The sequence below is a fragment of the Haliotis cracherodii genome, unplaced genomic scaffold (assembly GCF_022045235.1).
Source record: "Haliotis cracherodii isolate W230 unplaced genomic scaffold, xgHalCrac1.p SCAF_10, whole genome shotgun sequence".
Classification (NCBI taxonomy): Eukaryota; Metazoa; Mollusca; class Gastropoda; order Lepetellida; family Haliotidae; genus Haliotis; species Haliotis cracherodii.
Window position 1 is genome coordinate 56,481,769 of NW_027266265.1, and position 23,596 is coordinate 56,505,364.

At 43.8% G+C, this 23,596-nt stretch overlaps 1 protein-coding gene across 2 annotated transcripts in view; it reads right to left on the bottom strand.

Moving 5' to 3' along the window:
- LOC139452741 (SEC14-like protein 1) overlaps positions 1-21,760 on the bottom strand; it is a 39,806-nt gene extending 18,046 nt beyond the window's left edge. Inside the window, exon 1 of one of the 2 annotated variants that reach the window (XM_071234330.1) lies at positions 21,682-21,760. The gene's annotated coding sequence lies outside the window, so the exon portion shown is untranslated. Of the gene's footprint in view, positions 1-2,879; positions 2,963-21,681 lie in introns of those variants that run through there. The other variant, XM_071234339.1, reaches the window with a different exon arrangement.
- Positions 21,761-23,596: the final 1,836 nt, after the last annotated feature.

Here is a 23,596-nt window from a genome sequence, read left to right on the forward strand (position 1 = left end):
CTGAGACGCAAGGCTGTTCCGAACAGTACGATGTTGGCACTGAGACCAAGGCTTTTCTGAGCAATACGAAGTAGTACTAATACCAATACTATTCCGAACAGTACGATGTTAGTGCTAATACCATTACTATTTCGAACAGTACGATATTAATACTAATACCAATACCATTCCGAACAGTACGATGTTAGTACTAATACCAAAACTATTCCGAACAGTACGATGTTAGTACTGATACCAATACTATTCCGAACAATATGATGTTAGTACTCATACCAATAATATTCCGAACAGTACGATGTTAGTACTCATACCAATACTATTCCGAACAGTACGATGTTAGTACTAATACCAAAACGATTCCGAACAGTACGATGTCAGTAATAATACAATACGATTCCGAACAGTACGATGTTAGTACTAATACCAATACCATTCCGAACAGTACGATGTTAGTACTGTTTCGAACAGTACGATGTCAGTACTAATACCAATACTATTCCGAACAGTACGATGTCAGTACTAATACCAATACTATTCCGAACAGTACGATGTTAGTACTAATACCAATACCATTCCGAACAGTACGATGTCAGTACTAATACCAATACTATTCCGAACAGTACGATGTTAGTACTAATACCAATACCATTCCGAACAGTACGATGTTAGTACTAATACCAATCCCATTCCGAACAGTACGATGTTAGTACTATTTCGAACAGTACGATGTTAGTACTAATACCAATACTATTCCGAACAGTACGATGTTAGTACTAATACCAATACTCAAATTTCCACCTACTACCGTAATAACATGACAACCTGTGTTAAAATGTCTCACCAAACTAACGTGGGATAACGTTATATCATCGGGTGGCTGGGATTTTACTGAAAAAAATAATTTGTCCCCGAATTAATTCTTTTAAAAAATATAAAAAATGCTTCAGACTGTTGGGAAAAATTACCCGCCACAAATTACATCGTTGCAAGCTGTTTTTCTTAAATATAATTCCGGCTCACAGTTTTAAATATATCAAAAAAATATCTGGTCATGAATATGGAAAGGTTTTGTCGCTTTTATATAACTTCCAGAGTTATAGTTCTACATACACATACTCCGTGTGGCACTGTCGCACTCAGCCGAGTCCTGTTCAGTGTTCACTGATTATGAACTAGTAATGAAGGAAATTAGAGTCGCCTCAACTGAAGCGTGTGTGCACATGATTGTTTTGCTATGTCAGACTTTGAAAAGGTGCATGCATATCAATACCTTGCCTCGGGCTGACTTGTGATAGTCTGCAATATTACCGCAACATCACTGCTGCTTGTGATAGTCTGCAATATTACCGCAACATCACTGCTGCTTGTGATAGTCTGCAATATTACCGCAACATCACTGCTGCTTGTGATAGTCTGCAATATTACCGCAACATCACTGCTGCTTGTGATGTCTGCAATATTACCGCAACATCACTGCTGCTTGTGATAGTCTGCAATATTACCCCAACATCACTGCTGCTTGTGATAGTCTGCAATATTACCGCAACATCACTGCTGCTTGTGATGTCTGCAATATTACCGCAACATCACTGCTGCTTGTGATAATCTGCAATATTACCGCTATCGCCTGGACGCCTGTGATTATTGCAATTATTGCATGGCGGCCTGAAGCAGTCAGCAATATTACAGTTATATCATGGCGGTCAGTAATAGTCTGCAACATTACAGCTATATCACGATCTTTGCACTTGTCAGCAATATTACAATTATTACACGGCGGAATGTAGTAGTCAGCAATATTACAGTTGTATCACGATCTTTGCAGTTGTCAGCAATATTACAATTATTACACGGCGGAATGTAGTCGTCAGCCATATTACAGTTATATCACGATCTTTGCAGTAGTCAGCAATATTACAATTATTAAACGGCGGACTGCATTAGTCAGCAATGTTACAGTTATATCACGATATTTGCAGTAGTCAGCAATATTACAATTAATAAACGGCGGAATGTAGTAGTCAGCAATATTACAGTTATATCACGATCTTTGCAATAGTCAGCAATATTACAATTATTAAACGGCGGTCTGTAGTAGTCAGCAATGTTACAGCTCTATCACGGCGGTCTGCATAAGAGAACAATATTACATCTTTATCACGGCGGACTGCATTAAACAGCTATGTTACAGCTATATCACGGTGGACTGCATTAGTCAGTAATAGTCCAGTTATATCACGGTGGACTGCATTAGTCAGCGATATTCCAGTTATATCACAGTGGACTGTAGTGGTCAGCGATATTACAGTTATATCGAGGCGGAGTGCATTACTCAGCACTATTACAGTTATATGACAGCGGACCGCATTAATCAGTAATATTACAGTTATATCACAGGGGCTTGTAGTCGTTAGCAATATTACAGTTATATTCCGACAGACTGTAGTAGTCGGCACGGAGTAGCCTTCAACAAGAATGCCCACGCCCACATTCAGACGTTCATCATTAACGGCCGTAATCACTGATGATGCGTTTGATAACATCACCTTAGAAGCAATCTGGAATATAATATGAGAGATAGCAAACAAATATAATGAGTCGGAAATATATAAATGAGTTCAGTGTCAGATATTGAGTACAATTCCGATCAAATAATGAACAAATAATTGGTTTATGATAATCCACGGAAGTGGGAGGTTGGTTGATGTTTGATCAATGTTGTAGTTCGTCACGGATGTTGATCGGGAGTTCATGAAATCAGCAGCCAAGCTATAAGTGCGTCAACTGCAACTCTAAGGAATAGAGCGTAGTGACTAGATGTTCTTAATATACATGAGATGACTATCCGTATACACAAGAACGCTTTCGTACATACTCACAGTTCGACTGACCACTCCGACATAGGTAAGCCTTGGGGCGTATTCCAAATCCCAGCTTCAATCACAGTGACAAGTGAGCAGCCGATTCACAGTTCTTCCATGCAATGAAGAAATAGTGGAGGCATTGCCCATCAACTTTGGGCGCTATCAAACGCCTGCACTTGTGCATGTATCCGCATTCATTGGATGTCTGAGGAAGTCGCTCGGTTCTTGTCAGAAGGAAACGTCATGACCTTCAACTGTCGGGGTCACCTTATTCCCGTGTCCAGGAAATTGGAATATGATCAACATTGACCAATCGGCTGATCGCAGAACCAAAGCAGGCTCAGACAGAACAAGTACATAAGGCACACACGTATATTATAGTGTATGGATGGAGGGGTAATGGTAGAGAGGTGGCTGGGGTGGAGAGGGGGATATTATAGTGTAAGGAAATGAAAGAGAGGCATGGGACGAGTAGAGAGTTGATACTGAGTTTGTTTGTTCGTTCTTCGAAGCTACATGCAGCAATATTCTAGCGATATGACGAGGGTCTGTAAATATTCAAATTTGGACCAGACAACCCAGTGATTCATATAATGAGCATCGTCCGCGAAATTGAGATACGATGACAAACATCAACCAAGTCAGCAAGCCTGACCACCCGATCCCGTTAGTCGCCTCTTACGACACGCATTGTCTCCTTTTACGACAAGAATGGGTTGCTGAAGACCTATTCTACCCCGGATCTTCACGAGCCGGATGTAAAAGACCAAAGAAAGTTTGATAATAAATGCACGAAGACATGTTATTCTTGACTTTACTCCTGGCCTTCCGACCAATGTAACCAATCTCCACACAACCAAGCGTCAGTGCTTTCACAATTGTAGACAAGCACTTCATACAAGTTAATTTATTAATGGAATAAAGAGGAATATGAACTCTTAAGTAAACATATTAGCTGAGACTATTCCCGGATCTTAAAGGGGCCTCAAAATCGATTTGTGTCCGAGGCTAGAGTCCTTGGGTGATTATCAATCAATAACCATGTTTGTCCGAGCTGTGATAATTCAGAGTCGTCGGTCCGATAAACTGAAACGCTCAGACACCCTTTCAACAATTACATTGATTTTAGGGCCACTTATTTGCCGAATTAAATCATTATTTTTTTGTAGCATTGTTGTTTTCTTCTGACACAATACAGTTGATACCGATTCTACAACTGATTTGTTGAGTAAAGTGTTGTTCAATAGAGAAAATCGTCCATGTTTGTACGACGGGGTTGTAAAGTGTTGTTCAATAGAGACAATCGTCCATGTTTGTACGACGGGGTTGTAAAGTGTTGTTCAATAGAGACAATCGTCCATGTTTGTACGACGGGGTTGTAAAGTGTTGTTCAATAGAGACAATTGTCCATGTTTGTACGACGGGGTTGTAAAGTGTTGTTCAATAGAGACAATTGTCCATGTTTGTACGACGGGGTTGTAAAGTGCTGTTCAATAGAGACAATCGTCCATGTTTGTACGACGGGGTTGTAAAGTGTTGTTCAATAGAGACAATCGTCCATGTTTGTACGACGGGGTTGTAAAGTGTTGTTCAATAGAGACAATCGTCCATGTTTGTACGACGGGGTTGTAAAGTGTTGTTCAATAGAGACAATCGTCCATGTTTGTACGACGGGGTTGTAAAGTGTTGTTCAATAGAGACAATCGTCCATGTTTGTACGACGGGGTTGTAAAGTGTTGTTCAATAGAGACAATCGTCCATGTTTGTACGACGGGGTTGTAAAGTGTTGTTCAATAGAGACAATCGTCCATGTTTGTACGACGGGGTTGTAAAGTGTTGTTCAATAGAGACAATCGTCCATGTTTGTACGACGGGGTTGTAAAGTGTTGTTCAATAGAGACAATCGTCCATGTTTGTACGACGGGGTTGTAAAGTGTTGTTCAATAGAGACAATCGTCTATATTTGTACGACGGGGTTGTAAAGTGTTGTTCAATAGAGACAATCGTCCATGTTTGTACGACGGGGTTGTAAAGTGTTGTTCAATAGAGACAATCGTCCATGTTTGTACGACGGGGTTGTAAACAGAAATCAATTACGTTAACTGAAAACCACCAACAACGTTTAACATATTGGCAAGTGCGTCTTCAAAAAAAATATTTTTTGTTCGTAATATATTTCAGGTTTCTAGTAAAGCCGTTGTACAATGCAAGGTACATTCAGTCAAATAGGCTTATTCGAATACCGACTACTCCGTTAGTTCTGACCGAGAACTTTCAATTAACTCGCCCTGATTAAACATATATGGTTATTAGCAAGTATTGGTGGATAGTAATGTCAATGTGTGTATGCATATACAAGTATGCTCACTCACTCACTCATTCACTCTGGGTTTCCGGATTACCGAAATGCGTGTTCAAGTGGTTTGATGGTATATCTGAACATGAAGATTAATATTTCCTGGTGACGTCACGTCGTCGGCAAACTTTAGTACATTATATATATTATATATTAGAGTAAACACTAACTGGTCCCCTGTTCCTACACTTCACATTAATCAATACGCACAAGCTAACACTCACAGACAAGCTGGCTGGCTGGCTGGTGTTGCATTTACAATGCAAACATAATTTAGCTTCAGCGGTTTTTAAATTTATAGCCCAGTCTAAATTTAATCGCATTTTAATCATGTTTACATATAGTGTGGTCGAGCTAAAGTTAGAAGCTGTCAGTATAACGATGCACGGATGGATACATTACAACATGAACAGCGAGCGGTGGTGGTGTCTCGACACTGCTTCATTCCATCAATAGTTGGTTGAAACAGTAGCTGGGTTATGCACATGTTTCCCTGTCTTCTGGGGGGCAGGGCGCCAGACAGCGAGAGCGCCAAGCCACTAGTCTTTGACCTTGAAGGATGGTTTAAGGTTCCAACACAAGAATGATTTTACGTGCTCAACATAGTACCGCTACTACTTACTACTACCACTACTGCTGCTGCTTCTGCTACTACTACTACTGCTGCTGCTACTACTACTCTACTACTACTACTACTGCTGCTGCTGCTACTACTACTACTACTACTGCTGCTGCTGCTACTACTACTACTACTACTACTTACTACTTCTACTGCTGCTGCTGCTGCTGCTGCTACTACTACTACTACTACTGCTGCTGCTGCTACTACTACTACTACTACTTACTACTTCTACTACTGCTGCTGCTGCTACTACTACTGCTGCTGCTGCTGCTACTACTACTATCACTACTACTACTGCTGCTGCTGCTGCTACTGCTACTGCTGCTGCTACTGCTGCTACTACTACTACTACTGCTACTACTACCACTACTACTGCTACTGCTGCTACTACTACTATCCCTGCTACCACTACTACTGCTGATACTACTATTACTGCTGCTACTGTTACCACTACTATTATTACCACTACAACTACTACTGCTACTACTACTGCTACTACTACTACTACTACTTCTACTTCTAACAGTATATCAGACATAATTCAATGTGTTTGACGTAGTACTACTTAACTACAAATCATTCTGAGAAATGGCGAGGTGAGGTGACATGGGGTTTAACATCACGTTAAATATATTTGCATGTATGTGTGTGTCTGGCTGCTTGTACTGGTTCGGAGGTATTGTCAGTTTTCATGTCAACCACGCTGAGATGCCAGTTGAACATGCTTACCCAACACTAACACATACTGTTTATCCCCCTAATGTCGATCACCAGGAATCGTAGCAATAAATACCATCTTATGTTTAACGTTTTTTTTTATTTCAAGCGGCCAGGGGATTAAACCACCGACCTTCTACTCTCCAGAAAGACCTACTCTCGACTGTAGGGAGATGCTAGCAAGGTGGTACATAGCTGTAGGGAGATGCTAGCAAGGTGGTACATGGCTGTAGGGAGATGCTGGGAAGGTGGTACATGGCTGTAGGGAGATGCTAGGAAGGTGGTACATGGCTGTAGGGAGATGCTGGGAAGGTGGTACATGGCTGTAGGGAGATGCTAGGAAGGTGGTACGTGGCTGTGGGGAGATGCTAGGAAGGTGGTACATGGCTGTGGGGAGATGCTAGGAAGGTGGTACATGGCTGTAGGGAGATGCTAGGAAGGTGGTTCATGACTGTAGGGAGATACTAGGAAGGTGGTACGTGGCTGTGGGGAGATGCTAGGAAGGTGGTACATGGCTGTGGGGAGATGCTAGGAAGGTGGTACATGGCTGTAGGGAGATGCTAGGAAGGTGGTTCATGACTGTAGGGAGATGCTAGGAAGGTGGTACATGGCTGCGGGGAGATGCTAGGAAGGTGGTACATGGCTGTAGGGAGATGATAGGAAGATGGTACATGGCTGTAGGGAGATGCTAGGAAGGTGGTACATGGCTGTAGGGAGATGCTAGGAAGGTGGTACATGGCTGTAGGGAGATGCTAGGAAGATGGTACATGGCTGTGGGGAGATGCTAGGAAGGTGGTACATGGCTGTAGGGAGATGCTAGGAACACATGGCTGTAGGGAGATGCTAGGAAGGTGGTACATGGCTGTGGGGAGATGCTAGGAAGGTGGTACATGGCTGTAGGGAGATGCTAGGAAGGTGGTACATGGCTGTAGGGAGATGCTAGGAAGGTGGTACATGGCTGTAGGGAGATGCTGGGAAGGTGGTGCATGGCTTAGGGAGATGGTAGGAAGGTGGTACATGGCTGTAGGGAGATGCTAGGAAGGTGGTACATGGCTGTAGGGAGATGCTAGGAAGGTGGTACATGGCTGTAGGGAGATGCTAGGAAGGTGGTACATGGCTGTAGGGAGATGCCAGGAAGGTGGTACATGGCTGTAGGGAGATGCTAGGAAGGTGGTGCATGGCTTAGGGAGATGCTAACAGGGTGGTACATGGCTGTGGGGAGATGCTAGGAAGGTGGTACATGGCTGTAGGGAGATGCTAGCAGGGTGGTACATGGCTGTAGGGAGATGCTAGCAAGGTGGTGCATGGCTTAGGGAGATGCTAGGAAGGTGGTTCATGACTGTAGGGAGATGCTAGGAAGGTGGTACATGGCTGTAGGGAGATGCTAGGAAGGTGGTACATGGCTGTAGGGAGATGCCAGGAAGGTGGTACATGGCTGTGGGGAGATGCCAGGAAGGTGGTACATGGCTGTGGGGAGATGCCAGGAAGGTGGTACATGGCTTAGGGAGATGCTAGGAAGGTGGTACATGGCTGTAGGGAGATGCTAGGAAGGTGGTACATGTCTGTAGGGAGATGCTAGGAAGGTGGTGCATGGCTGTAGGGAGATGCCAGGAAGGTGGTACATGGCTGTAGGGAGATGCTAGGAAGGTGGTACATGGCTGTAGAGAGATGCTAGGAAGGTGGTACATGGCTGTAGGGAGATGCTAGGAAGATGGTACATGGCTGTGGGGAGATGCTAGGAAGGTGGTACATGGCTGTAGGGAGATGCTAGGAAGATGGTACATGGCTGTAGGGAGATGCTAGGAAGGTGGTACATGGCTGTAGGGAGATACTAGGAAGGTGGTACATGGCTGTAGGGAGATACTAGGAAGATGGTACATGGCTGTAGGGAGATGCTAGGAAGATGGTACATGGCTGTAGGGAGATGCTGGGAAGGTGGTACATGGCTGTAGGGAGATGCTAGGAAGGTGGCACATGTCAATACCTAGTCTCAACTGTGAAGAGACACAGTAACGTTTATCCCTATCTCTGCTATCTATATCCACAAGGTCGTTGTGTATATCGTCGTTTTACGTCACATTTATTTGTTTATTACTTCATTCTGATATATTCTACTTTTACTATAAATATGACTGTACGTTAGAGGGGCGGTTGAGTTGTTAAAGCGTTGTACTCATTGTAAGTGAGTTCCCGAGGCTTTGTAAATATTCACTCGTTATAATTCATCTTATTTAACTTAACATCTTAATTTTGGGCGCTGTGTTCTCTGTGTCATAAACACAGGACGGTAACCATAGAACACACTATAACACACTATGCGGCACATCATATAACACACTATAACACACTATGCGGCACATCATATAACACACTATAACACATTATATGGCACATCATATAACACACTATAACACACTATGCGGCACATCATGTAACACACTATAACACACTATGCGGCACATCATGTAACACACTATAACACATTATATGGCACATCATGTAACACACACTGTACGGCACATCATGTAACACACTATAACACATTATATGGCACATCATGTAACACACTATATGGCACATCATACAACACACACTGTACGGCACATGGCATGTATTACAGTGCTATCTTAAGTTCAGACAATCTCTTCAACTAACTACGCAGATATAGTTAAATCATGTCACGTTCAGTCCGTTATTGCCAAAAGCCAGCTAGTTTGTTCTCTCCATGTGCTAATTCAGTGGACATGGATCACGTGGTGTGTGTTTGTCCCGACAGCGCCTGTGACAGTCGAGCTGGTAGTTACAACCTGACTCATCGGAGTAATTATCTCGCAATGTGACACGTGTAGCAGCCCCCGCCCAGTCTATAGCATGTATCTATACTGACACGTGTAGCAGCCCCGCCCTGTCTCTATCGTGTATCTATACTGACACGTGTAGCAGCCCCGCCCTGTCTCTATCGTGTATCTATACCGACACGTGTAGCAGCCCCGCCCTGTCTATAGCATGTATCTTTACTGACACGTGTAGCAGCCCCGCCCTGTCTATATCATGTATCTTTACTGACACGTGTAGCAGTCCCGCCCTGTCTATATCATGTATCTTTACTGACACGTGTAGCAGCCCCGCCCTGTCTATATCATGTATCTTTACTGACACGTGTAGCAACCCCCGCCCAGTCTCTATCATGTATCTATACTGACAGTGTGTAGCAACCCCCGCCCAGTCTCTATCGTGTATCTATACTGACACGTGTAGCAGCCCCGCCCAGTCTCTATCACGTATCTATACTGACAGTGTGTAGCAGCCCCGCCCAGTCTCTATCATGTATCTATACTGACAGTGTGTAGCAGCCCCCGCCCAGTCTCTATCACGTATCTATACTGACAGTGTGTAGCAGCCCCCGCCCAGTCTCTATCACGTATCTATACTGACAGTGTGTAGCAACCCCCGCCCAGTCTCTATCATGTATCTATACTGACAGTGTGTAGCAGCCCCCGCCGTGTCTATAGCATGTATCTATACTGACAGTGTGTAGTAGCCCCGCCCAGTCTCTATCTTGTATATATACTGACAGTGTGTAGCAACCCCGCCCAGTCTATAGCATGTATCTATACTGACAGTGTGTAGCAGCCCCGCCCAGTCTCTATCTTGTATATATACTGACAGTGTGTAGCAGCCCCGCCCAGTCTCTATCGTGTATCTATACTGACAGTGTGTAGCTGCCCCCGCCCAGTCTCTATCGTGTATATACACTGCGCCTCTCGTGGTTTATTCTCCCTGCAGAGTTTTACAGTACGAAAAACAACTCCCACTCGTCGTTTATGTCTTAATTAACTTGGAACATTGAGTAATTGGGTGGAGCAGCTAGCACTGTAATACACAGAGGGAGTCATTGGTAAGAAGTAAGTGATTCAGGCTGGTTTTCTAGCTGTACTTCAGTCATATCAGGTCGTGTCAGTGTGACGAGGGAGGCAAGCCCGAAGTGATACGCATCGAAGAAGATATGTACAACTCTCGTGACACCCAGAAGCACGGGTCTTGTGCCGCCCAAAAGGAACATAATCAGGACCAACCGAGATTTGGACCAACAATCACAGGTTTCTGACCACAAGGGCGTGATACCACTGGACCACCCGTGTTTCCTTATGGGATAACTTGGCACCGGGCAGGTCAATACTCTATTCGGTGACTCGAGCCCAAACACAGAAGAACTTGGCACCGGGCAGGTCAATACTCTATTCGGTGACTCGAGCCCACTCACAGAAGAACTTGGCACCGGGCAGGTCAATACTCTATTCGGTGACTCGAGCCCAAACACAGAAGAACTTGGCACCGGTCAGGTCAATACTCTATTCGGTGACTCGAGCCCAAACACAGAAGAACTTGGCACCGGTCAGGTCAATATTCGATTGGGTCACTCGAGCCCACACACAGAAGAACTCGGCACCGGTCAGGTCAATAAACCATTGGGTCACTAGAGCCCACTCACAGAAGAACTTGGCACCGGTCAGGTCAATACTCCATTTGGTCACTCGAGCCCACTCACGGGACAACTTGGCACCGGGCAGGTCAATACACCATTGGGTCACTCGAGCCCACTCACAGAAGAACTCGGCACCGGTCAGGTCAATACACCATTGGGTCACTTGAGCCCACTCACGGGACAACTTGGCACCGGGCAGGTCAATACACCATAGGGTCACTTGAGCCCACTCACAGAAGAACTCGGCACCGGTCAGGTCAATACACCATTGGGTCACTTGAGCCCACTCACGGGACAACTTGGCACCGGGCAGGTCAATACACCATAGGGTCACTTGAGCCCACTCACGGGACAACTTGGCACCGGGCAGGTCAATACACCATAGGGTCACTTGAGCCCACTCACGGGACAACTTGGCACCGGTCAGGTCAATACACCATTTGGTCACTCGAGCCCACTCACGGGACAACTTGGCACCGGGCAGGTCAATACACCATTGGGTCACTCGAGCCCACTCACGGGACAACTTGGCACCGGGCAGGTCAATACATCATTTGGTCACTGGAGCCCACTCACAGAAGAACTTTGCACCGGTCAGGTCAATATTCGATTGGGTCACTTGAGCCCACACACAGAAGAACTTGGCACCGGTCAGGTCAATACACCATTGGGTCACTAGAGCCCACACACAGAAGAACTCGGCACCGGTCAGGTCAATAAACCATTGGGTCACTAGAGCCCACTCACAGAAGAACTTGGCACCGGTCAGGTCAATACTCCATTTGGTCACTCGAGCCCACTCACGGGACAACTTGGCACCGGGCAGGTCAATACACCATTGGGTCACTCGAGCCCACTCACGGGACAACTTGGCACCGGGCAGGTCAATACACCATAGGGTCACTTGAGCCCACTCACAGAAGAACTCGGCACCGGTCAGGTCAATACACCATTGGGTCACTTGAGCCCACTCACGGGACAACTTGGCACCGGGCAGGTCAATACACCATAGGGTCACTTGAGCCCACTCACGGGACAACTTGGCACCGGGCAGGTCAATACACCATAGGGTCACTCGAGCCCACTCACGGGACAACTTGGCACCGGGCAGGTCAATACATCATTTGGTCACTGGAGCCCACTCACAGAAGAACTTGGCACCGGTCAGGTCAATACTCCATTGGGTCACTAGAGCCCACTCACAGAAGAACTCGGCACCGGTCAGGTCAATACACAAGAGGGTCACTTGAGCCCACTCACGGGACAACTTGGCACCGGTCAGGTCAATACACCATTGGGTCACCCGAGCCCACTCACGGGACAGCTTGGCAAAGGGCAGGTCAATACACCATTTGGTCACTGGAGCCCACTCACAGAAGAACTTGGCACCGGGCAGGTCAATACACCGTAGGGTCACCCGAGCCCACTCACGGGACAACTTGGCACTACCAAGTACTACTACTGGTCAATAGACGACTACCGTGGCACATCAGCGTTAAGAAGGATAGTTATCGGGGGACATTTGTACAAATGATCACATAGCCCAACCTTAATCTATAAATTGTCAGTTGTCCGCACGGCCGGTCTACTATATACGCTCATAAACTGATAATGCTTGCTCTAGATCTTTTAACGCAATGTCCGCGCTGTCAGTGTGATAATTATACGAGATATACACGAGCTGATTATACCCACGCTATGGTGTTTTCCCCCATAATGACTGTGATGACTGTATAGTTACAATGCGACTTCAGTGACCTGTGCCTGAACCAACGCCTGCTCTATTACGCCAATGTTTGCCTAGTGCTGTACGTTGTGAATCACCATTTGATCAGCTGATCCAGCGTACTCACACATTTATCAATGTGTAATGTACACCATTTACTGTTATGTAATTATATCCAAAACTGAAAAAATAAAACAAATGATGATGACAAATATGTGAAGCCAAAGACCGCTCAGTCCTCAAGCCGCCAGACTAGACATGGGCTCCTGGAAGTTTAACCTGAGATGTTTAATATTTAACCTTCTTTGTTTGTTGTGGAACGTCACACTCAGCATTATACAAGCTATGTTAAGGCGGTCTGTTAATAATCGAGTCAGCAATTGACAACATGAGCATCGATCTGAGGAATTGGAATACGATGACACGCATCAACCAAATCAGCGATCCTGACCACCCGATCCCGTTAGTCGCCTCAATTCTAACCCGGATCTTCACGGGAATATTTGACCTTGATCCTGCCCATCGCTAATAGGAAGTGCATGATGCTGGTATTACTATTGCGTTTTCACAGAAGGCCAACAGTTAATGTTTATTCCAAATGCTTGGTAGGCCTATCTAAATCCCATGCAATTTAACAATAACAATTTAACTGCTGTTTAATGCCAAGATATTAAAACAGGTCACAGATACTGTACAGTGTCTGTTGTCCGCTGAAGAATGATAGACCTGTGTCCATTTTGTTACTTCTGGACAGTGTACTATAATACCAAATCATACAACCGAAAAATCGTTGTATTATGTTGACAGACTGGACTGAATTTGTTAAACCGGAAGCCCTGTTGGACGCCCTCAAGGCGAATGCTGATGGGTGAGGTGGAGTGGGGTGAACATCGCGATTATTGCACGTATATAGCGACGTGCATGCACATGTCTGTATTGTTTAATGAAATTGTCCGGACGGTTTAGTAGTGCCAGCCCACTGAGATACCCTGCCGCAGTTTAACATGGATGCCCTCATCAGATACTGAGTCCGAACCTAGCGCCAGGCAGGGTAACAACATGTGCTATCTCCTGACGTCTTTCGGTATGACGCGGCTCAAACCACCTACTTGCTGATACTGAACATGTATACAGCATTCAAGGGACCCTACTGTCATCTTGATTCGTTGTAGTAAAGAGCAGAATTATTTGGACGAGTAAGCAGTAAATGAAACTACTGGGCAATTCTACCCGTGAAGATCCGGGGTAGAATAAGACTTTAGCAACCCATGCTTGCCATAAGAGGCGACTATGCTTGTCGTAAAAGGTGATTATGCTTATCGTAAGAGGCGACTAACAGGATCGGGTGATCAGGCTGGCCGACTTGATTTATGCATGTCATCGTATCCCAACTGTGTAGATCGATGCTTATTATGTCAGTCACTGGATTGTCTGGTCCAGATTCGATTATTTACAGACCGCCGTCATATAGCCGGAATATTGTTGAGTGCGGCGTTAAACAGCAAACAAAGAAACAAACTCCATACTTTTTATCACACACATTATACTTCCTTTTCTTAAATGCTATTCCAATATTCAATTATGAGTAAACGAAAATTTTATCAAAACACAGATTTTGCTTCACGAAATTTATGCAACCTATCCTATAAGGTGACGGTCGGTGTAGATATGAAACATAAAGTTCTAGGGGGTGTGGGTCCCTGTTAGCTATTATAAACATCTCTCAAGAGTTGCGACCCTTAGACGAGCCAGGAAACTGTGATCGTGGGTTCGAATTCCAGACTCGCCCTGATTATGTGTTTCACCACTATACCCGTACTCGTGGTTTTCACCGAAGTGGCAAACGTTTCAGACCTGCATCACTTCGGGCTTTCCTCCCACATCAAGCATACACGCCGTGATATAATTCAATAGAAGAGTAAACGACACTTTGTAAACTGGTTCCATTATCAAGTGTTTTCTGGCAACAGCTTGCGCCTCAAACCCTACAAAATTGTGTCATATCCTGTTACAAGTGCGCATGCGTAGTGTCCTTAAATGCAAATGTAAATTGAGACCAGCCCACACCTCGACTGGCTGTTTTGATGACACAAAGTATTACAGACTGGTCTGCTGGTGTTAATTTGGCGAGACAAAATACTTCACAAACAAACCTCACGTTGTCCGCTAGTTGTTTTCATTCCATACAAAGGACAATTGAGTGCCATGTTACTGAGCGTCGTCCAATCACAGCCTAGGGGAAATCAGCGCCTGTCTACACAGGTAGACAGAATCCCTTTCAAGGTCCTTCCGTTGTTGTTATTTCTTGCTATAATTGGAACAGCTGTAGAGAGTCATGTAATAATGACGCAGCCACCATGCTTCCAGCAATGCATCTAATATGTATACAACCTACATCATTGTAACCAAACAACACAAATAGAAAGAAACAAGACACTTATTTCAATGGTTAGCCCTTGTCTTGGCTACTGGGAATTCTCGCATAATATACACTCAAGCGAGGATAATAAGGTATATCTTTCTTAGAGCAAGACTGATCACAGTGGCATTGTGCCATTTGGTCACATGACTACAGATTATTATTGAACACTGTTATTTCAGCTGTATCAAAGTGGTCTGTACACAATCAAGACGAGACAAATCAGAGGTTGAGGACAGGAACAACGATCCACGCCGACGGGGCACGATGACGCGCAATCAGCCAGGTGACACACTGTCACCTCCATATCCTGTTTAGTCAACCACCACATGATGGGGTGCGACGGATGAAGGTGATGCTTCACAAGGCTGCTACATGTTCTATTTTACTATGGGTGTAGGATAACCTACTTGCAACTCTCTGTCCTTCGTGAAATCATGTCGAAATCCTCTCTCTAATACTCTCCATGGCTCTCGAGACTTTTATTGATTCAATTCGAACAGCTGATCCGTACTTCCTTGCAGCTCGCAAGGTATTGTCTATTTCACTTATACCTCTAAAGCAGCGACCCAGATACATTCTGTTTTGCCAATACTAGCTGTTCTGTGCTGTACTGTGCTGTACTGTGATGTACTGAGGTGTATAACATACGTAATCTGGGGAAGCACACTATATGTGACGGTAGAGTCGCCTCTTCATTAAGTGTTACGATCGTTGTTCTCATTGTCACGAGTTTCCGCTGCCACGAGCGCTCTATAATGAACGACGGAAGTGAATCAGTCTCCTGTTCCTGTGTACCACAAGTACTCGATGCTGCTCAGCAAGAAATACAATGCCATTATCCAGATGGCCTAACTCTACCGGCAAGTACCGGGGACACAGAATTGCGTCCCTTACTTGTCCCATAATCCGATGATCGCTGGTTAAAATTCCCATTTTGCCCCGATTATGACCCTTGGTTTGTCAGCACCATACCAATGCTCATGGTTAAACTTGGTTTCACAAAGGTGCGTTATTATGTGCGTATCACACGCCTTAAGCTGACACACGATGGCACAGGTGAAATCCTGTTCAAAGTGGCATCAAACCTAATTTATAATATACTAGTTCCCGTTCCAGGGTAAAGCCCACGACGCCGGAGTGATGTATATATTTATCATCCAAAACTGGCTCCCACAGGAGATATCGCTTGGATGAGATCAAGCGATATCTACACTGTAGATATCGCTGCAATGAAATTACATCACAATGCTTTGCAGACCATTGTGACATCACTGGTTACCATGACGTCACAATCAAATGACATCACTAATGGCTCTGCTACTGAAGCTGTTTGCAGTACTTTTTACACTGAAGACACAGCTAATTACTGTCTACAAATTAAAAAAGTTGAAAGAATGATGTTGGATGATAAATAAAATCTCACCCTCGTGTCTTTTGATATCAAAAGACACGAGGGTGAGATTCTCTATATCTACTGATAATCCAGGCCTATAGACTGCAATAGTCTACGCACTGACTGTGTGTATACAGAGTCCTACTGTGCTGGAAATACCTGTGCCAGCTGATGTTTCTATCGCTGACTCATCGGTATGTCCTGTCAGGCCCGTAATGAAAAGCAATCATAACATAACTGAACGTTCTGATAAATTGGAAATTTAGTCCAGGTAGTATATGCGCGGATCTCTGCTTGCATATCCACACTATCACGTTCCACATGAGCGAGCCTCGGGTGGAATACCTGTTGATAGCGGATCTACTGTCTTCTGTGCTGTCTATAGCGGAAGAATAGACACAGTTCTATGTTAGGGTTTATGCGGACTTTGGGAGATTTATGCACGAACTTCTGGAGGCATATCCGTGGACCTCTTAAGCATATTCACGGATCTCTGGTGGCATATTCACGGATTTCTGGTGGCATATTCACGGATTTCTGGTGGCATATTCACGGATTTCTGGTGGATTATTCACGGATTTCTGGTGGCATATTCACGGATCTCTGGTGGCATATTCACGGATCTCTGGTGTCATATTCATGGATTTCTGGTGGCATATTCACGGATTTCTGGTGTCATTTTCACGGATCTCTGGTGTCATATTCACGGATTTCTGGTGTCATATTCACGGATTTCTGGTGGCATATTCGCGAATTTCTGGTGGCATATTCACAAAACTATCATGGCATATCCATGGGTCTCTGATGGCATATTCATGGGTCTCTGGTGACATATCCATGGACCTCTGGTGACATATCCAAGGATCTCTTATGACATATCCATGGACCTCTGGTGGCAACACAGGTAATCCCACAGTAGCCCTTCATCAGGGAGTGCTCTGGTTTATTTATTACGTTTTGTTAAGGCCAGCATCGGACAGGACAAACCGACAACAACTTGAATGGTTGTACATTTATAGAATCCTTTTCCTTCATACTTTAGTGTAGTTTTACATGACTTTAGTGATAGCATCATATGCCATTTCGATAACGTGTTTCTGATTCGACCCGTGCAGCGTGTGCACAATGTTAATCAATACAGAGCCAGTTGTCAATGTATATAACGATCAGTGTTTACAATGAGCTAACTACAGGTGCCTGCGCACGCCAAGAGGTGATGCAGTGTGTCGCCGTGTGGACACTGACGACGTTAGGCGACGTCAAGGTGTACGGGCAGTGGTCACTGGATCTAGTCTGGATCAGTAATTGATAGATGAATTTCCTGCTTGACGGATATACAGATGGACATTAGGCAGATATACGGGATATTGATAGATGAATTCCCTGCTTGAAGGATATACAGATAGGCAGATATACGGGATATTGATAGACGAATTCCCTGCTTGAAGGATATACAGATGGACATGTAGGCAGATATACGGGATATTGATACATGAATTCCCTGCTTGAAAGATATACAGATGGACATGTAGGCAGATATACGGGATATTGATAGATGAATTCCTTGCTTGAAGGATACAGATAGGCAGATATACGGGATATTGATAGACGAATTCCCTGCTTGAAGGATATACAGATGGACATGTAGGCAGATATACGAGATATTGATAGAAGAATTCCCTGCTTGAAGGATATACAGATGGACATGTAGGCAGATATAGGGGATATTGATACATGAATTCCCTGCTTGAAGGATATACAGATGGACATGTAGGCAGATATACGGGATATTGATAGATGAATTCCCTGCTTGAAGGATATACAGATGGACATGTAGGCAGATATAGGGGATATTGATACAAGAATTCCCTGCTTGAAGGATATACAGATGGACATTAGGCAGATATAGGGGATATTGATACATGAATTCCCTGCTTGAAGGATATACAGATGGACATTAGGCAGATATAGGGGATATTGATAGATGAATTCCCTGCTTGAAGGATATACAGATAGGCAGATATACGGGATATTGATAGACGAATTCCCTGCTTGAAGGATAAATACGTAAATAGAAGAATCTCGTAAGATACATAGACAGTGGTCGATAGACCCACAGACAGAGAGACGGACGGACTGAAAATGAAATAGACAGACAGACAGACAGACAGACAGACGGACACTGACACAAGTCTATATCGCCACCGGTGTGTCGGCTGATTTGAGAGATAAGCGCAAGATATAAGGAATCGTGCAGCATGTATTAAAATGAAACTCTCTTATTTCAGCTATTTAGATCCAATGAGATGGCAATCGACGTGGAAATGTAGATTTGTTTCTAATTAAACCTATTTTATTGCAATGTGAAACAAAGGTCACTGCCCCTGTCTGTTGTATCCTCCATCTGGCATTTGCAGCCCTGACGCTCCAGCTTTCCGTGCACGACGGTGCACTAATGGAACATAAACTGTCCACGCGTGAAATGTTAAACACACAATAAACATTCGTTGTTGTAGCTGGTGGTTGAAACGGGCATATTTATAGACCATTCAGTCGAATTATTTCATGTAATTTGTTGGTCTGCAGAGAGAGAAGAAAAACGGTAGAATCTGATAAAGATAGCATTGCGAAGCACCAGCGGAACATTGTCTGGGATTGAAAACTCTTTTGCACAAATTATACGATGGAGATATGATATTCCTCAACTGACATCTCGGATATTTGCATGGGTTGGCTATTTGCATTAAACCCCGGGAGATAAAACACCTGGTGTTGGTCGTGTAACACTGTTGCATGTTGTAAACAGTCGATACATGTTGTACAGCACTAGGATGGCATCTAGCATGAGTGAGTTGGGATTTAAGCCGATTTTAGCCATATTCCAACAGGTGCACATCTGACACGTCACACACAGCATCCGTGTTGGGAATCGAACCAGGCCTCGGGCGTGACGAGCGAACGCTTTAACCACCGAACTACCCCAACGCCAGAATATAACATGTAGCAGTAATACATGCATAAAAAAGAAGATGGATCTAGGTGTGTCATAAAGCAGTGAAATTGCCCAACTTTAAAAAAGATTCATTTTCATTGACGTTCATTGACATTTCATACACTGACTGGTGTATCTCAACTGTCCTCGGTTAAATGTATTTGGCCGCTTCCACGTCACGATGATGGCTGGCATATTGTTTTTACTTGGATAATAAATAATGAATAAGATAAAGTCCACGACCCCAGTAGAGGGTGTACAAGAGAAACGATAGTAAAAATGACAAGCACAAAACTACAATTATAATTAGAAATGGCTTTCGTTGACGTCACATCACAGCAATAATTGGAATTGTTTAGTTCGAACAGAACTAGGAATTTGATAAAACCCGGTCATTGATATAAAGTCAGACAGCAAACAGCACGATGTGACAGTACTCGGGGGAATTACCACATAATGGGACAGTATTCGGTATAACGGGAAAGTATTCGGTATAACGGGACAGTATTCGGTATAACGGGTACTTGATATAGCGGGATAGTACAGTTCCCTGTTAAACATTGATAGTGATCAGTGATTAATCGCTAAGGTCATAATGTAGGGAATTCGGTAGAATGAATCAATAGTCTACTGTAGTGAGCCAGTATCCGGTATAATAATTCAGTATTAGATACATGTATAATGGACAAGTGTTGCTATTCTGGGCCAGTATTCGATACAATGAATCAGTACCCAGTATTACGAACCGATATTCTCTATAATGAATCAGTATTCGGTATAACGAACCGGTATTCGTTTTTATGAACCAGTATTCGGCATACCAAACCAGTATTTGGCACAATGAACAAGTATTCGGTTCAATTAACAGGTATTGACTGTTATAAACCAGTATATAGAATAATTAACCTGTATTCGGCACAATGAACCAGTATTCGGAACAATGAACAAGTATTCGTAATAATAAATCAGTATTTGGTATAATGAACAAGTATTCGGTTTGATTAACCGGTATTCACTGTTTTGAACCTGTATTCGGCATAATTATACAATATTCGGCAAAATGAACAAATATTCGGCATAATGAACAAATAGTCGGCATAATGAACCATTATTCGGAATAATGAACCAGTATTCGGCATAATGAACCATTATTCGGCATAATGAACAAATATTCGGAATAATGAACCAGTATTCGGCGTAATGAACCTGTATTCGGCATAATGAACATGCATTTGGCATAATGAACAAGAATTCGGTTTAATTAACCGGTATTCAATGTTATAAACAAGTATTTGGAATAATGAACCAGTATTCGGCATAATGACCAGGCATTATATATAATCAACAGGGGCTCTCTTAAGTATATTCAATATTCATCCCAGTAGACTTGTATCAGATATTAGGAACAGACACAAGGCGTATTTAACTGGTATAGGTTCCCTTCACATTGTGGGAACACTGTCAGGCACAGCGAACCAACAGCAGTGAAGGTGTGCATAAATATTGAGGGCCTGACAATTGTGATAGGAATATAGGACGATTACCTTATACATATATATTGAAGTGTAGCCCACCTACACCGAGGATAATCCGTCCATATACACAGTAGTAGAGTATTATGTAACATCAATTCATACATACAGATCAAATCAACATATTGCATGTGTACATGCACGCCATGTACATCAACCCCACATCAACCGGTCGAAGATCAAGGCTATATATTTCACGTTGGATTTAAACTCCTTGATGAAGTTCTCCTTCAGATATGAACAGACTCCAGTGACGAAAACAGCGTCATGTTAGATCCGGATAAAGCTCAGAACCATAAAACATACATTTTCTTTGAAAGTGTTTAACGGAATAGCGTTATTTAATATATATATTATGATCTTGACACAATTTAGAAATGTACATGGGTATCATAATTAAAAGCAACAAAAGGAGTGAGTATGTTGCCGTTCAATGATCGCCTCGAAGCAGATGTGCACGTCGTACACGTCAGCGGTCATTAAAACACGGCGTTAAAACAGTCACACCAACAGAACAACACAACACAGACAGAAAGAAAACCAAGATTCGTGTGTTGAATTTGTGACCTACCTGCAATGTAGATTCCAAGTTATTCCGACGCGGTGTCGAGAGAGAGTGTGTGTGTGTGTGTTTGAGTCACAGCACTGTGAGAGTGACGGCAATGAACACCTGTTACAGTTGGATCAATATCAGTCAGTTGTCGCTACAGCTCCGGCAAAAAGCTGTGTACGACGCGTGCTAGACTTACACACGTCTCTAAGCCAATAATTAGTGGTTTTAATCATAATTTCTAGATTATGTAAACAATGAGAACAAGTTGTTCCTAAAAGCATGATACGAGACTGGAGTCCTTAGACTGTCCACATATCTAGACTTGCCTATTAGGAGGATAGAATTACTACCCATCTATGGACTTTTCTTTCAGTACAGCCTTGGAGCAAGGCTAGACTCGTGCTGTCGCAATGACATTCTCGACCGAAACGACCTGGTATGAATTTAGCGTCATTGGAATCTATTTATGAAATTGCAGTGTTATATATACGTAAACGATCGTGTACCGTCGCTCAATGAATGCTATCTATAACCGATATCCCGATGTCGGGTATTGTGTAATATCATCCGTCGGGGCTACGGATAAAGGGAAATTAAGTGACTTAAATGTCGTCCTTGACAGTGCAAAAACGTGGGATCAGGAAAGCCACCGTTTTCTAAAAAAAAAGACGATGGGTAATACATTGAATATACAACTTGCAACTCCGCAGTACGGATTATCTGCCCCTCATGAATTACTGTTGACGTGTCCCGTGACGATCCGGGATAGAATAGGTCTTCAGCAACCGACTAACGGGATCCGGTTGTCAGGCTCGCTGTCTTGGTTGATGCAGGTCATCGTATCCCAAATGGGTAGATCGATACTCATGATGTCAATCACTGAATCGGGTGGTCAGGCTCGCTTATGTTAGTAGGTTTGTCAGCACCATACCCTCGTGGGTTGGTAAAACCGACACCTGCATCATTTCGTGTTTTCCTCCCACATTAAGCTGACAGGCCATGCTATTACTGGAATATTATTCAGAGCGGCGTTGAACCCAACCCACTTACTCACGCCGATACCCCCTCCAGTCCTGTATATGGCTGATGCTTAGTGTTTGAGTGTTTATTCCCCACTCATTCATAAATATACATGACTGTTTGTTATGTTATAGTATAGTCATAGTCCGGCTAACAGTCGAGGTATTAACATCACGAGCATCGATATTCCCATCTGAAATACGTTGACATGCAACTGCGAACCTGACCGTTAGATCCCGTTAGTCGCCTCTTACGTCGTGCATGGGTTGCCGAAGTCCAGTTCAAACCCGGATCACTTCGTAGGACATACATGTCGATAGAACACACGTACCGCATTGTCTGATACAAACAACAGCAGTGACAAATAACCACACGTGATAGTGAATTAACAAGGCCCGGCCTTGAACCTGTAAGATAACCAAATCATGTGTACCAAATAGATATATGTGGGCGGGAGAGAATATTATTTTAAGTCTATGTTTAGCATTATCCAGCAATATTGCTATAGCAAACCAAATTATTTGGCATCACACATTGTCCCCATACCAGGGAGGACTGTTAGCTCACTGGCATCCGTGCACGATTTTAATGTTTCAACACACGGTGTAATGTCAGCAATAGGGCGGTGCAAAGCTATCTGGTTGGTTGGTTTGTTGTTTAACGCCGCACTCAGCAATATTCCAGCTATATGACGGCGGTCTGTAAATAATTGAGTCTGGACCAGACAATTCCGTGATTGATATCATGAACATCGATCCACGCAATTGGGATACGATGACCTGCACCATGACAGCGAGCCTGTCCACCCGATCCTGTTAGTCGCCTCTTACGACAAGCATAGTCACCTTTTACGGCAAGTATGGGTTGCTGAAGACCTATTCTACCCCGGATCTTCACGGGTCGCAAGGGTACC